Here is a 13,517-nt window from a genome sequence, read left to right as displayed (position 1 = left end):
TCCTTTGAAGGAGCAGTGAGCAGACAACAGCTGAAAGTGTGTCCTTATCAGGAGCTGCTGTAAGGAAATGCTTTCTTCGCATCACACATGTCACCTAAGCCAGCCGTTTCCAGTTGCCTCCCCTGCAAGTTTCCACTGGTCTCATTCAGAGAGAGCTCCCTCTGGGCTTGTGAGAGGAAAACGAAGACAACTAGAAGTGGGTCAGAAAACCACCTCGGCCCACTTGCTGTGTGTGGCGAATCTTTTGTTCTCCGGTTTACCGTCATCCCTTTCTGTCCCTTTCTTCCTTTTAGACTCTCGGGTTTGTGCTCTTGAAACTCCCCATTCAGACATCACCCATGATGTCTCCATCTCCTTCTTTCTCTTTGATGTTTCTGCTCTATTTGAAAGTTACTAAGAGAGTAAATCTTAAAAGGTCTCATCACAAGAAAAAAAAAATTGCAACCATGTCAAGTGGTGGGTGTTAACTGGACCTAGTGCCGCTGATCGCTGCTCTATTCTACAATGCAGGTGGAAACCCCACAGCATCTGCCAGGAACCTCTTTCCCAAATGGGAAGAGTCCAAAAGCTGGCCTTTAGAGAGAATACAAAAGATCAGGGGTCAGGTTCAGGGCCAGGAAGTCAGATTGTTAGAATAGAGAAAGTGGGAACGAGGAGTGGAAAGTTGGAAACAACAGGAGGCTCAGACTCATTGGAGACTACACATGCCCCAGGATAAGTCAGTATCCAAAGGAAAGCAACCAGAACAAGAGGGAGTCTTGTGCCTAGTGGGGGTGGGACGGGGCAGAGCAGAGCTACAGACGAGACACAGCAAAGAGGCCCGAAACTCCAGCTGGTAGGACCAGAAGAGTTTTGGAACTGGAGGCCGAGGCGCTGGATCCACTACGATGGTTCTTAGGGTGACAGAAGCCCGGCTGAGCAAGACCCGGGGGCAGTTCTGAGGCCTCATTCTGCCCATCAGAACATGCCTTTTTCTTAATTTCTGTACCATATATTCATTATTGTCTCATCCTACTCCTTTGACCTTTGGCTTTCTTTCTTTTTTTTTTTCTTCTCCCCAAAGCCCCCCAGTACATAGTTGTATGTTCTAGTTGTGGGTCCTTCTGGTTGTGCTATGTGGATGCCACCTCAGCATGGCTTGATAAATGGTGCCTCGTCTGCACCCAGGATCCGAACCAGTGAAACCCCAGGCTGCCGAAGCGGAGCATGTGAACTTAACCACTTGGCCACGGGGCCGGCCCGCTGGGCTTCTTTATCTTGATCATCTCTCTTCATCCTAGCTTCATCTTTTGTTTTTCTCTGTAGGACCTCTCTCCCCAGAGAGTTCCTGCTTTCCTTGTTCACCACGTCCTTGTGCCTCGGCACACCTTCTCTCCGGTCCCGTCTTGTGCCTACCTTCCTTGAACAGCCTCCCAGACCACGCTCGTGGACATTCCACTGCCACTTTGTCCGCCAACCTTGGACAATCAGCTCTCATGGCAGAAGCTCACAACAGAGGTGGCACAGTCGGGCTGACATATGGTACCACTCTTCTGTTCCCATCCTCGTGATTCAGGGAATGGGATGTTTCTAGTCCACGTTCTGGAGGCTTATGGTCCTTTTAACTCAGAATAGAATCACTGTCTTGGAACCAGCATTTCTCTTACGGGGTGCTGAGTGCTGGGGAATTGCAGGACACTTGCAATCACTCACCCTGAGGAGGCAGAGCGTGGCCGCTCAGTTCTGGGACCTCAGGGGTGGTCAAGGTCCCCTGCCCAGCAGTCCCCGCCCACTAGGTTGGCACGAGCACTTTAGTTTTTTGATCTTCTGCATCTTGAACTCACAGGTGGCGCATTCACAGACTGGTCAGTTCTCACTTATCCCAAATCCCTCCTCCTCGTTTGCCTAATAGGACTTGGAAATTTCTTTGTCCCCTTCCGGCATTAGTTCTTTTCTACATGATTCTTTTATCATCGCAGTCTAAAAGGGTTTTTCACATTTTCACTTTCAAGTCTACACAAGAAATGTGACTTCTAAGACACTGGGAAAAACGTCTTCCAGAAAGAGTCCAATATTAATTAAGCCAGATATTTATCTGCCCTCGATGTGGACAGAAGACTGTCGTGTTTGCCTAGTACAAACAGTGCTTCCTCCCATCACCTTTCTTTTTCAATAAACTTGAATTCCCTCGTAGCTTCTTATTTGCCTTAATATCCGAACTTGGGAAAGGTTTGTGATTTTGAAATGCAGGGTCTTTCTGAGAATAGGATGAAAGTATTACAATTTTACAACTTGTCTTAAAAAATAAAAGATTACGAAAATAAGAGAAATTTGAGGAGAGACACGTATATGAACATTGAATCCAGGGTTATGTGGATGTGGGCACTTTGCACAGGATGGTGACCAGCACTGAAAAGAAACTGAGGGCTCACGGAATTATTTTGATACTAACAGAAATTACCTGGGGAGTCTCTAATACATTGCTCATTCTGTCTGCTATTTCTACTGATTACAGGCCTCAAAAGTTTGCAATTCAAATGCTGTAAGTTTTTTTTTTTAAGATTGGCACCTGAGCTAACAACTGTTGCTAATCTTCTTTTATTTTTCCTGCTTTTTTCTCCCCAAATCCCCCCACTACGTAGTTGTTTATTTTAGTTGTGGGTCCTTCTAGTTGTGGCATGAGGGATGCCGCCTCAACATGGCCTAATGATAGGTGCCATGTCTGCACCCAGGATCCGAACTGAGGGCCGACGAAGTGGATTGCGTGGACTTAACCACTCGGCCATGGGGCCAGCCCCTGTGAGTTTTAATGTATGGTGGTTCGAATAAGCCAAGGAGGACTTGATGCTTCTTATAAAGGAATGAAATGCTACAGCATTTGTGCCTTTAGAGAAGTCTTAGAATATTCTTGTTATTATCCATAACAATTAGTATTTCTTGGGCACTTTACATTTTCCATTATGGTTAATGTGAGGTACCATTTCCTTCCCTTCCTCTCCAGAAATAAATACTATACTGATTTTGTTATTTAACATTCCTAGGCATAGATACACTTGTATTATATGTTAATTCATCTATAAACAATATATAATATTCTTTTTTTTTTTTTTTTGAGGAAGATTAGTCCTGAGCTGACATCCTCTGCCAACCCTCCTCTTTTTGCTGAGGAAGACTGGCCCTGAGCTAACATCTGTGCCCATCTTCCTCTACTTTATATGTGGGACACCTGCCACAGCATGGCTTGCCAAGCAGTGTGTAGGTCCACACCCGGGATCTGAACCAGTGAACCTGGGCCACCAAAGCAGAATGTGTGAACTTAACTGCTACTCCACTGGGCAGGACCCTTATTTTCCATGTTTTGAAAGTCTATCTAAATGTAACATACTGTGTAAATCCTCTTGCAACTTGCATTTTTGCTGAACGTTCCTTTAAGGTTTAGTCTATTGATTCATGTAACTCCAGTTTATTTATTTAAATTTCTATATAGTATTCTTTTGTATGACTTGACCTCAAATTATTTATCCATATTTTCTGTTGACGAATATTTAGATTTTTTTGATGTTTCTCATCATTACAAACAGTGTTGCAATGAACATCTCTGGACATGTTTTCTTGTGCATATTTATGGGAATTATTTAGGGTGTATACCTAAGAATAGAATTTCTGGATCTTAAGCTTTTCTTTAACTTTACTAGACAACTGTTCTGTCTATCTGTAAAGCTTTTGGTTACAGATTACAGAAAAGCTCACTAACAGTCGTTTAAGCAGTGAAGATTTAATTATCTAATATTGTCAACCAAGGACCCTGCCACTTTCCATCCTTCAACTCTTGCTACCTTAGTGTGGTGTCCTCTTGCTCTTCACCTTATGATCACAAAATGGCTTCCACAACTCCAGGCATCACAGTCTCATTCCAGTGTCCCAAACAAGAGAGAAGAGTATGTGGAAAAGGAGTTTTCTTTCTTTATTTTTAGGGAGGAAAAGCCTTCCTGAGTCTAGGGCTAGCCTGCTTTTGACTTAGGATAAGGACATGGTTGAGGAATAGAGGGTCCCATTCCCCTGACCCAGCCTTACACTCCCTCCCTTGGAGATTCTCGTGTCCTAGTAACCAGAAGTTCTTCATCAGACTTCCCTTTACATTTCATTGACCAGAATGGGGTTACAACTCCTTGGTGTCAGGGAAACAGGAAAGCAAGTATCTGGCAAAAGATCATGGAATGGTTATGACTGGCTTAAACCAGACACAATTCATACACTGAGCCTAAGGATGTTGCTGCCCTAAAAAGATTGGGGTTTGGTAAATAAGGAACAGGGGTGGAAGGTCTAACTTTTAGGCAGTTAGCAACCACTTCCACACTTTCCCAAGAGATTGCACCAGTTGACATTTCCAAGAGCAGAATATGGGCATTTCTGCTATGCCATATCTTTGGCAATACTTGGTATTTTTTTAATTTCAGCTTTCTTGAGGTACAATTGACAAATAAAATTGTAAGATATTTGAAGTGTACATCGTGGTGATTTGATATACATATACATTGTGAAAGATTCCCCCATCTAGTTAACTAAGACATTTGTAACCTCATATATTTATCACATATTTATCTTTTTTTTTTTTTTGGTGAGAACACAAGTTCTATTCTCTTAGCAAATTTCAATTATACAATACAGTGTTATCAACTATAGTCACTGTGTTTTACATATTTACATTAGATTCTCAGACCTTATTCATCTTATAACTGAAAATTTTTATCTTTTTACCAACTTCTCTCTATTTCCCTTACTCCCCAAACTTGGCAACCACTTTCTACTCTCTGTTTTTATGAGGTTTTGACCTTTTTTTTTTCAGAGTCCACATATAAGTGATACCTGTATTCGTCTTACTTTGTCTGGCTTATTTCACTTAGCATAATGTTCTCCAGCTTCATCCATCTTGTCTCAAATAGTAGGATTTCCTCCTTCCTCATGGTTGAATAATATTCCATTGTGTACATGTACCTCATCTCTTATATATTTATCTGTTGATGGGCACTTATGTTGTTTCCATGTCTTGGCTACTGTGAATAATGCTGCAATGAACATGGACGTGCAGATATCTCTTTGATATCATGATTTCATTTCCTTTGGATATATACCCAGAAGAAGAATTGCAGATCATATGGTAGTTCTACTTTTAATTTTTTGAGGAACCTCCATATTGTTTTCCATAATGGCTGCACCAATTTACATTTCCACTAACAGCTCACAAGGGTTCCCTTTTCTCCACATCTTCTCCAACACTTGTTTTCACTTGTCTTTTTGGTGATGACCATTCTAATGTGTGTGAGGTGCTATCTCCTTGTGATTTTGATTTGCATTTCCCTGATGATTAGTGATGCTGAGCACCTTTTCATGCACCTTTTCATGTTGATCATCTGTATGTCTTCTTTGGGAAAATATCTATTCAAGCCCTCTGCCCTTTTTTAAATTAGATTGGTTTTTTGCTATTAAGTTGTACGAGTTCTTTATATATTTTGGATATTAACCCCTTGTCAGTCAACACTTGGTATTATCAGCCTTTTTTTGCCAAAATGATGGATATGAAATGGTCATTATTTTTTCTGTTACCTTGGGATTCTATGCATTTTCTCATGCTGGGTTTTTAATCCACTTGGAATTTATTTTTATCTGTGGCATGTGGTCAGATTCAATTTACCCCTCCTCCTCCCACAGGGTAATTTGCTTGTTTAATATTGGGATTATCACTTCTTTGAATATCTGGGTAGAATTTATCTTTAAAAGTATTTGGGCTTAGTGTTTCTTTTTGAGATATATATGTTGCAAACTATATATATGCACACCCACACTCACATCCCTATATATGTGTATATAAAATATGTTTTTGTTTATTATGTAGACTATATGTAGACTACACACATATCGTCTATATTATTTGGTAAATTGTATTTTTCGCAGAATTTGTGCACTCCATCTAAATTTGAATACTTAGCACGAAGTTTTTCATTGTATTTTCAATTTTTTTTATCTGCTACATCCATAGGTCTGCTCCCATTTCTTTACAAACACTTTTAATAATTTCTCTCCTTTTCCTTGATCAATATTGCCAGAGATTTGTCTATGCTATTAGTCTCTTCGAAGAAACAGCTTTGGTTTTATTGATTATCTTTGTTGTATCTTTGTTTTCTGCTTTGTTAGTTTCTGCTCATATCTTTGTTACTTCTTTCCTCCTGTTTTCTTAGGGTCTATTTTGTTCTTCCTTTAACGTCTCTAATCGGAAGTTATCATTAATTTTCTTTATTTTCTTCTGATATAGTTATTTAAGGCTATACATTTCCTAAGGGAAAGACTTTCACTTCCTAACTTACCTAAGTTTGTTTTTTCATATGTGTATTTTCTTACTCTGGGTATGCATTATTTTTACTATCACTAAAACAGTTAAGCCCCAAATGTTGGAAAAAAAGGGAAACTTTAAATAAATTCACAGATAGCAGATCCCCGTTGAGGCATTGGCATTGCTGGGAGGCGATATTTGCTTTGAGGTTGTTGATGTTAAGAGCAGCCAGGCTCTCCTGTGTGTCCCCTGGTGTCCCTGCCAGGCCATATGCCACATAGGAGGGAAAAGGTGTCTGGCCGAATGTGTCAGTTTTTAAGTTCCTGGGATAATTAATGTTGCTACATTCTCTATCGTTGGCATATTCATCAGCACCATTTCTTCTTCACTTCCTTCAGTTACTATTTCCTTTAGACTCCAAGCCTCAGTAATTAAAAAAGAACGAATTATTGCCAATTCATTCCAACCCCTGAGGGGAGGCAGAATCTTCTCTCTATAGACTCTCTTCATTAGCATCACAATTCATACCCTCTTCTCAGAGTTTTTGGCCTGGAGTCTTCAAGGAGTTCTTCAGGACAGCCAGCTCATGTTAAACAAGCACCATGTGGAGGACAGCTGGGGGCACAAGGGTGAATAAGGCATTGTTACAGGCTGAACTCTGTCCTCAAAATTCATACGCTGAAGTCTTTACCCCCAGTATATGAGAACGTGGCTGTATTTGAAGACAGAGTTTTTAAAGAGGTGACCAAGTTCAATGAAGTCATTGATGTGGGCCCTAATGCAATATAACTGATGTCCTTGTAAGAAAAGATTAGGACACAGACACAGCACAGAGGGAAGACCCTGTGAGGCAACAGAGAGAACACAGCCATCTACAAGCCGAGGAAAGAGAGCCTCAGAAGAAACCAACCTTGCTGACACCTTGATCTTGGACTTCCAACCTCCAGAACTGTGGGGAAATAAATCGCTGTTGTTTAAGCCTCAGTCTGTGGTACTTGTTATAGCAACTCTAGCAAACTCATACAGGTGTATTCTCTACGTGGAGGCTTTTACATTCAGGAAGGAAAAGGGCACACTCAGGAATAATCAGAGTGCGTGGGCAGAGACTGGGCAACCACCATTTGAGAAGGACAAAGATGGCACAAGGGAAGGAGAGGTCTTTGTAGCTGTGGGAATGTGGAACAGCTCCGTGCAGGTGCTGGTCTTTGAGCTGAGCCCTTATAGATGACATGGGGGAGACGGACATTCCAGGGGGAGGAGGTAACACGAGTGGGGCCAGAACCTTTTAGGAAAAAAAAGAATATCCTATAACGAGTTCTGTCTCAGTTTAGCTGCAGCTCCAAAAGTTAGGATCAAACGAACTGATGACACATATTTGTTTGTTTAAAAGTAAAGCTCTAGAAGCCAGCCCTGGTGGTCGAGTGGTTAAGATTTTTTGCCTCCACAGCCTGGGTTTGATTTCCTGTTAGGGAACCACGCCACCCGTCTGTTGTCATACTGTGGCAGCTGCATGAAGCATTGAGGTAGCACCGGAAGGTGAGGGGATGGTGCAAAGAGACCACAGGGTTCTGCTCTGCTGTCCACAGGGTCACTAGGAGTCAGAATCGGCTTGATGGCACAAACAACAGAAAGTACTAGACTACCCTCATAGGACTTTAAAAGGAGACTGGCAAAACTGAGTTTTGCATCCCTTGGCACCTTCCACAACTGGAGGATATACAAAAGGTTAGAGTTTACATACAGGAGATTATTGTTTGCAAGAGATTAGGACTCTGACAGATCATTTCTTTGGAGAAATATGTGGGAACCCTGTGGCAGGTTCCCTTCCTCCCCTTTGAAAGTGTTTCCTTTCCTCTTGAGCCATTTGAAAGGGAGCTTTAAGGACACCACTCAGAGATGTGGACCTACACCCACTGGATTCTGTAAGGACAGAGACTGCTACTGGACCCACAACTGGAAAATTCTAAAATCAAGAGTCTGTGAATGGATAATTGCATAGGAAATGGAGGTTGTTGAGACAAAGAATACTTGAGTGTTTTTGCCACAGGCCAGAGGTGGCCACAGCGGAGAGAGAGCCAGCCTGCCCAAGAGCCTTGTCCGGAGCGGGCTGTGACCTTAACAGAAGGAACGGACTCCCAGCTCCCAGGGACTGAGGAAGGACGTTAAGCAGACAGAGAAAAGGCATCCCCTGTATCAGGGGAAATGAGGGTACATATTCCAGATGGAGCCCCCATAGATCCCCAAATACACTCCGAGAGAAATATCAGCTTTAAGCCCCTGCCACCTGGAGGAGACCGGTGCCAGGTCTCCCTGCTGTCAGTCGAGGTAGAGTCTTTCCTGCTCCTAAGCTTGTCTCTCCCTGGTGTCCCCCTCTGTGAGGATCCAGGAGCAGCCCCGTGAGCAGAGGACAGATAGAAGCATAGTCAGAAGTCCAGACATAGTACAAGATGAAGAAGCCAGCGATGCCCTCTTTCCCCACAGCGTCAGCCTGGAGCAGCCAAAACTGGGGGAGAGAGGCTTCGAGTGAGATTTGAAGTTCTGACCATCACATGTAACTCAACAATTTACTGAAATGAGGCTATTCTTAGGATTTACAGTGACCAGAGGACTTTTTATTACCCATGAATGAGCAGATACGCTATGCAACCTGCCTGAGACTTCACTGAGGACAACGACAAGTGCCCCCGAGCAGGTTGCATGGGCCACGAGGGGAAAGAACTAGGTTGTCTTCTGATTGTGTCCTACAAATCCTGCTCATTCAGGGCAACGGCCTCACTAGCTTAGTTCGGCACAAGGAGCAAAAAGAGGAAGAGTGGAAAATACTAGTTAAAAGGTAGTGAGACCCCATAATACTCTCTACATGGTTTAGAATTTATTCTAAAGACCACAGGAGAAATTAAAGGTGGGGCGAAAAGAGAGGAAAATGATCAGAGCTTCCGGCAGGCTAACGAAGGTGGAGACATGCCTCATGAGCTTAGCAGAGGAAATGCAGAGCAGCCTGCCCCCAACACTTTTCTTGCCAGATGCCCCAACTCCATGTTCCCAGGACTCACTCATGATCTTCCGTACTGACGGCCCCAAAGGGGAAGCCAGACTATACCCCACAGAATCTGTCCAGCTGATCCCCTACTGGTGGCCAAATTGTCTTCTCCATACATAACTAAGCTTGTGTTTTACTTGAAGTCTAAAACACAGCTTCAGTTTGTCGAAAGTGAACACAATCTTGTTTAAGATTATACACACATATATTTACCTATATGTGTGTATATGTATCTATATCTACGTATATAGGTATATGTGCTAAAAAATCATATATCAAAGCAAAAGGAGGATTAGTTCAAGACTCAGAGTAGTTGTTACCTGTGGGAAGAAGGGAGGGGGCTACAGTCGGGGAGGGGTGATGTTAAAGATGCAGCGAGATATGCTGGGAGAGCAAGGTAGCCAATGTGAGAGGTACCAGTATCAAGGCCTAAGGGAAAGAGTTAATCTTTGAAATAAGCAGGGAAACATTATCTTTATAAATAAGGATGGAAAGGAAGTCTTAAAAATTGGGAACACAAAGGAGAAGACTGCAGCAATTCACACGCATCGTTTCAGTAAAGTGGAGGAAAGGTCATCTACTGAGTCCGGGAGCATCTGGGGGTTGGGTGTCAGGCTCCAGGGGCTGGAACATGGTCGTTGCTCAATAAATGCGTGTTGAGCAAATGCTGAATAAGAGTTTTTAGAAAATTGGAATAAACTCTGTTGGTCATTTGCTAGGACATAAACCATGAAAGAATATAAGAATAAAAGAATGCTTGGAGAGCTCTGGAGGTTCAACTGAGGTGAGGTAGCATGAATCTATTGTAGTAAAGCCAACTGGCAACCTAAGAGTTCTAGAGAAGAAAGAAAATGGAGCTTGGTAAGGAAGGAATAACAAACAGGAGGCATTCTAGGGGGTTGCTAAAAGCCTAATAGAAGTAGCCAGTCATGGGACCAGGCTGGCTAAAGAGGGAAGTAAAGTAAGGAGGGAAATGAAAGCAGCCTGGGAGAGAAGAGAAAGGTTGAGCGACTCCAGTTCCCCTCTACTGAAGTGTCTCTACTGGCTCAGACCCATCACCACACAAACCTGCTGTTATTTCTCTCCACTTCCAACAAAACAAAGCCCTACTCTTGACCTCAATTCCCTTGCCAGCTACCGTAGCATCATTTCTCTGCTCTACTTTGCGGGTGGATATCCGTGAAAGAGCTCCCTATGCTCACTGTGTCAGATTTCCCTCCTCCCATTCTCTCCTAAACCCGCTCCTGTGAGGCTTCACTTCACTGCCACTACCCTGCTCACAGTCCCCCCGTGATCTCCGTTTTGCTGAATACAATGATCAATTCTCACTGCTCATTGTACCAGCGCTATCAGCAGCATTAGATACAGCTGGTCACTTCCTCCTGCTTGACTCAGTTTCTGCCCTTGGCTTCTAGGGCACCATCCCTTTGGTTTCTCTCCTGCCTCTCTGGCTACTCCTTCCTCCCTCTCCTTGGCTGGTCCTCCTCTTCTCCCTGACCTGTTATCCTTGGAGTATCCTAAAATTGAACTCGTTCTTTTTCTCCTCACTATCTATACTCACTCCTTGGCTTTACTACCCCGTCCCAAGGCTTTAAATGCCATCTGTACCTCCCAGATCGATGTCTGCAGGCCAGAACTTTCTCCTAAAATTCAGACCTATACACCCATCTCCTACTCAACAAAATAGATGCCTCAAGTTCAGTTTGTCCAGAACAGAACTTCTGTTTGTCCCTCCCTGCCCTGCTGCTGCATCTGTTCCACTCATAGCTGTCCAATTCTCAACTGATGTCAACTCCATCCTTCTATTTGTTCAAACCAAAAGTCTTAGTGTCAGCCCTTACTCCTTTCTCTGACACTGCACGTCCAATCAATTGGTACTCCTGTGGGTGCTTTCAAAATATATCTAGAATCCAACCATTTCTCACTACATCCATTATTGTCACTCTGAGCCATCATATTTCACCTAGATAAGAGACTAAAATACCTGGAATAGTTTCACCTTACTTAAATCTTTTCACTGCCCATCAGCTCCCCTCAACTCAATCTATTCTCAACATAGCAGTCAAAGTGGTCCTTTTAAAAGTATATTAGATATATGCGGTTGGCCCCGTGGACTAGTGGTTAAATCTGGTGGACTCCACTTTGGTGGCCCAGGTTCGTGGGTTTGGATCCTGGATGTGGACCTACACCACTGTCAGCCATGCTGTGGCAGTCACCCACATACAAAATAGAGGAAGACTGTCACAGATGTTAGCTCAAGGCTAATCTTCCTCAAGCAAAAAAGAAGAGGAAGATTGGCAACAGATATTAACTCAGGGCTAATCTTCCTCAGCAAAAAACAATACGTTAGGTCCCGACATTCTCTGTTCTAAAACCTCTGATAGCTTCCCATCACACTTTAGTAAACGCTAAAGTCCCTCCAGTGGCCTATAAGATCCTCCACCATCTGCCCTCAGGTTACCCCACCGAGTGCCTCCTGACCACTCTCTCTCTCTCTCTCAGTTCCTCTGCTCTGTCCACTGTACCTGTTACTCCTAGGACGCACACGGTCTGCTCCTCCTTGGGCCTTTGCAGTGGCTGTTCCATGGCCTCAAATGCCCTTCTCCTGGATCCCACAAGGCTGGCTCCCTCACCTCCTTCATGTCTTTGCTTCAAGGTCAATGTTAGATTTAAAATCACACTGATAAGTTGCTGGTAAACGTTCATCTGCTGTCTATCTGGGCAAAAAGAAGCCACACTTTGTATCATTTGCAAATTTCAATGGTGCAAATATTCAGTGATTTCAAGTTACCAACATGATGTCACTGAATTGATGTTGCTGAACTTGGAGTTGGGGAAGAGACTTCACAATCAGCTCTTGGGAGCTGGTGCAAGATGGCTGCAGCACATCCCTGATTGCAAGCCACGCCCCAGCCCCCCCGAACCCTCTCAGTGTGCCCTATTTTTTCCAGAACACGTATCACCTTCTCACCTAACACGCTACTTATTATTATGTCTATTGTTTATTATCCACCTCCTCCTTCACTATCCCCCCGGGGATTTTTGTCTGTTTTATGCTTTGATGTACAGTAAGAACAATACCTGGCACCCAGTAGGCTCTCAAAATATAATTGAATGAATTTCTTGATGAGGGTGACGTAGTGCAGCTATGGTAATAATGACTGATAAGGAGAAGGCACAGGGTAGAGCGCTGTGATCAGATAGAAGGTCTGAGTAGACAGGACAGGTGAGCCCATGCTGAAGAAGAGCTGACGTGGAGTGAAACGGAATCGATGCCTTTGGAGCTGAGAACGTCGCAAGCTTGGGGAGGTTCTGAGCAGCCATCACCTTTATGCGGTTTTAGAACCAATCTCTTTCCTTCTCAGTGATGTGTGGAAACGTGGTTAGAAAGCGGAGGGCTTTCTGAGCTTGAAGAGCAGCCCTCGGTTCTGAAGCCCTACATTTAATGTAAAGAACATTATTTCAGAATATGTCATTATTATTGGTTTATATAAAAAGAATGAAGTGCACTGAAAGTGTACCGAGGGAATTTATAGGTGTGCACTCACCAAAGAGGGAGAGAGCATTCTTGATAGTTTTAGGAAATTCTTTGCTATTACTTTCCCTTGAAAAATCTGCCCTGGAGACTTTCTTTCATTCAGTGAATGTGTCGATGTGACACGTTCTTCACATCCTGATCCAGGGCCTTGAACATCTGGATTTTTCTCCTCTGGCAAATGTATTCCCTCTTACAATTTAGCAATTCTATTTACACTGAAACTTCTGATAAAACTTTTTTCCTAATGTACCACAGGAATCCATTTCTTCTCCACACATTCAGTGACACAGGACCAGGCCAGTGAGCCTGTCGTTTTCATGAGTTTGAAGCCTAACCATCAGTTAATCGTCCTGCCTTTCTGAAAATGTCATAGGGTTCTCACACTTGGATATAATCAGCCTCTGCCTACAGTGCCCTCGATTTGAAGCTACTTAGCCCATTAACTGCAGGCTCAAGTCTTTATAGGCACCTTTCCTCTGGCAAGTTGTTCTCATTTATCCAGTTTGTCCAAAGGATATCTTTCACGAATGACAGAAAGGCTGAGGGCCATTTAACATTCTCCTCTGATGTGTTGTGGGATTTGCTGTTTACATACAGGGCAGTCAGGATGGAAAATATTGACGTTATGCTCA

The sequence above is a fragment of the Equus caballus genome, chromosome 10, assembly GCF_041296265.1.
Source record: "Equus caballus isolate H_3958 breed thoroughbred chromosome 10, TB-T2T, whole genome shotgun sequence".
In the NCBI taxonomy this organism is placed as follows: domain Eukaryota; kingdom Metazoa; phylum Chordata; class Mammalia; order Perissodactyla; family Equidae; genus Equus; species Equus caballus.
This window is presented reverse-complemented; position numbering follows the sequence as displayed.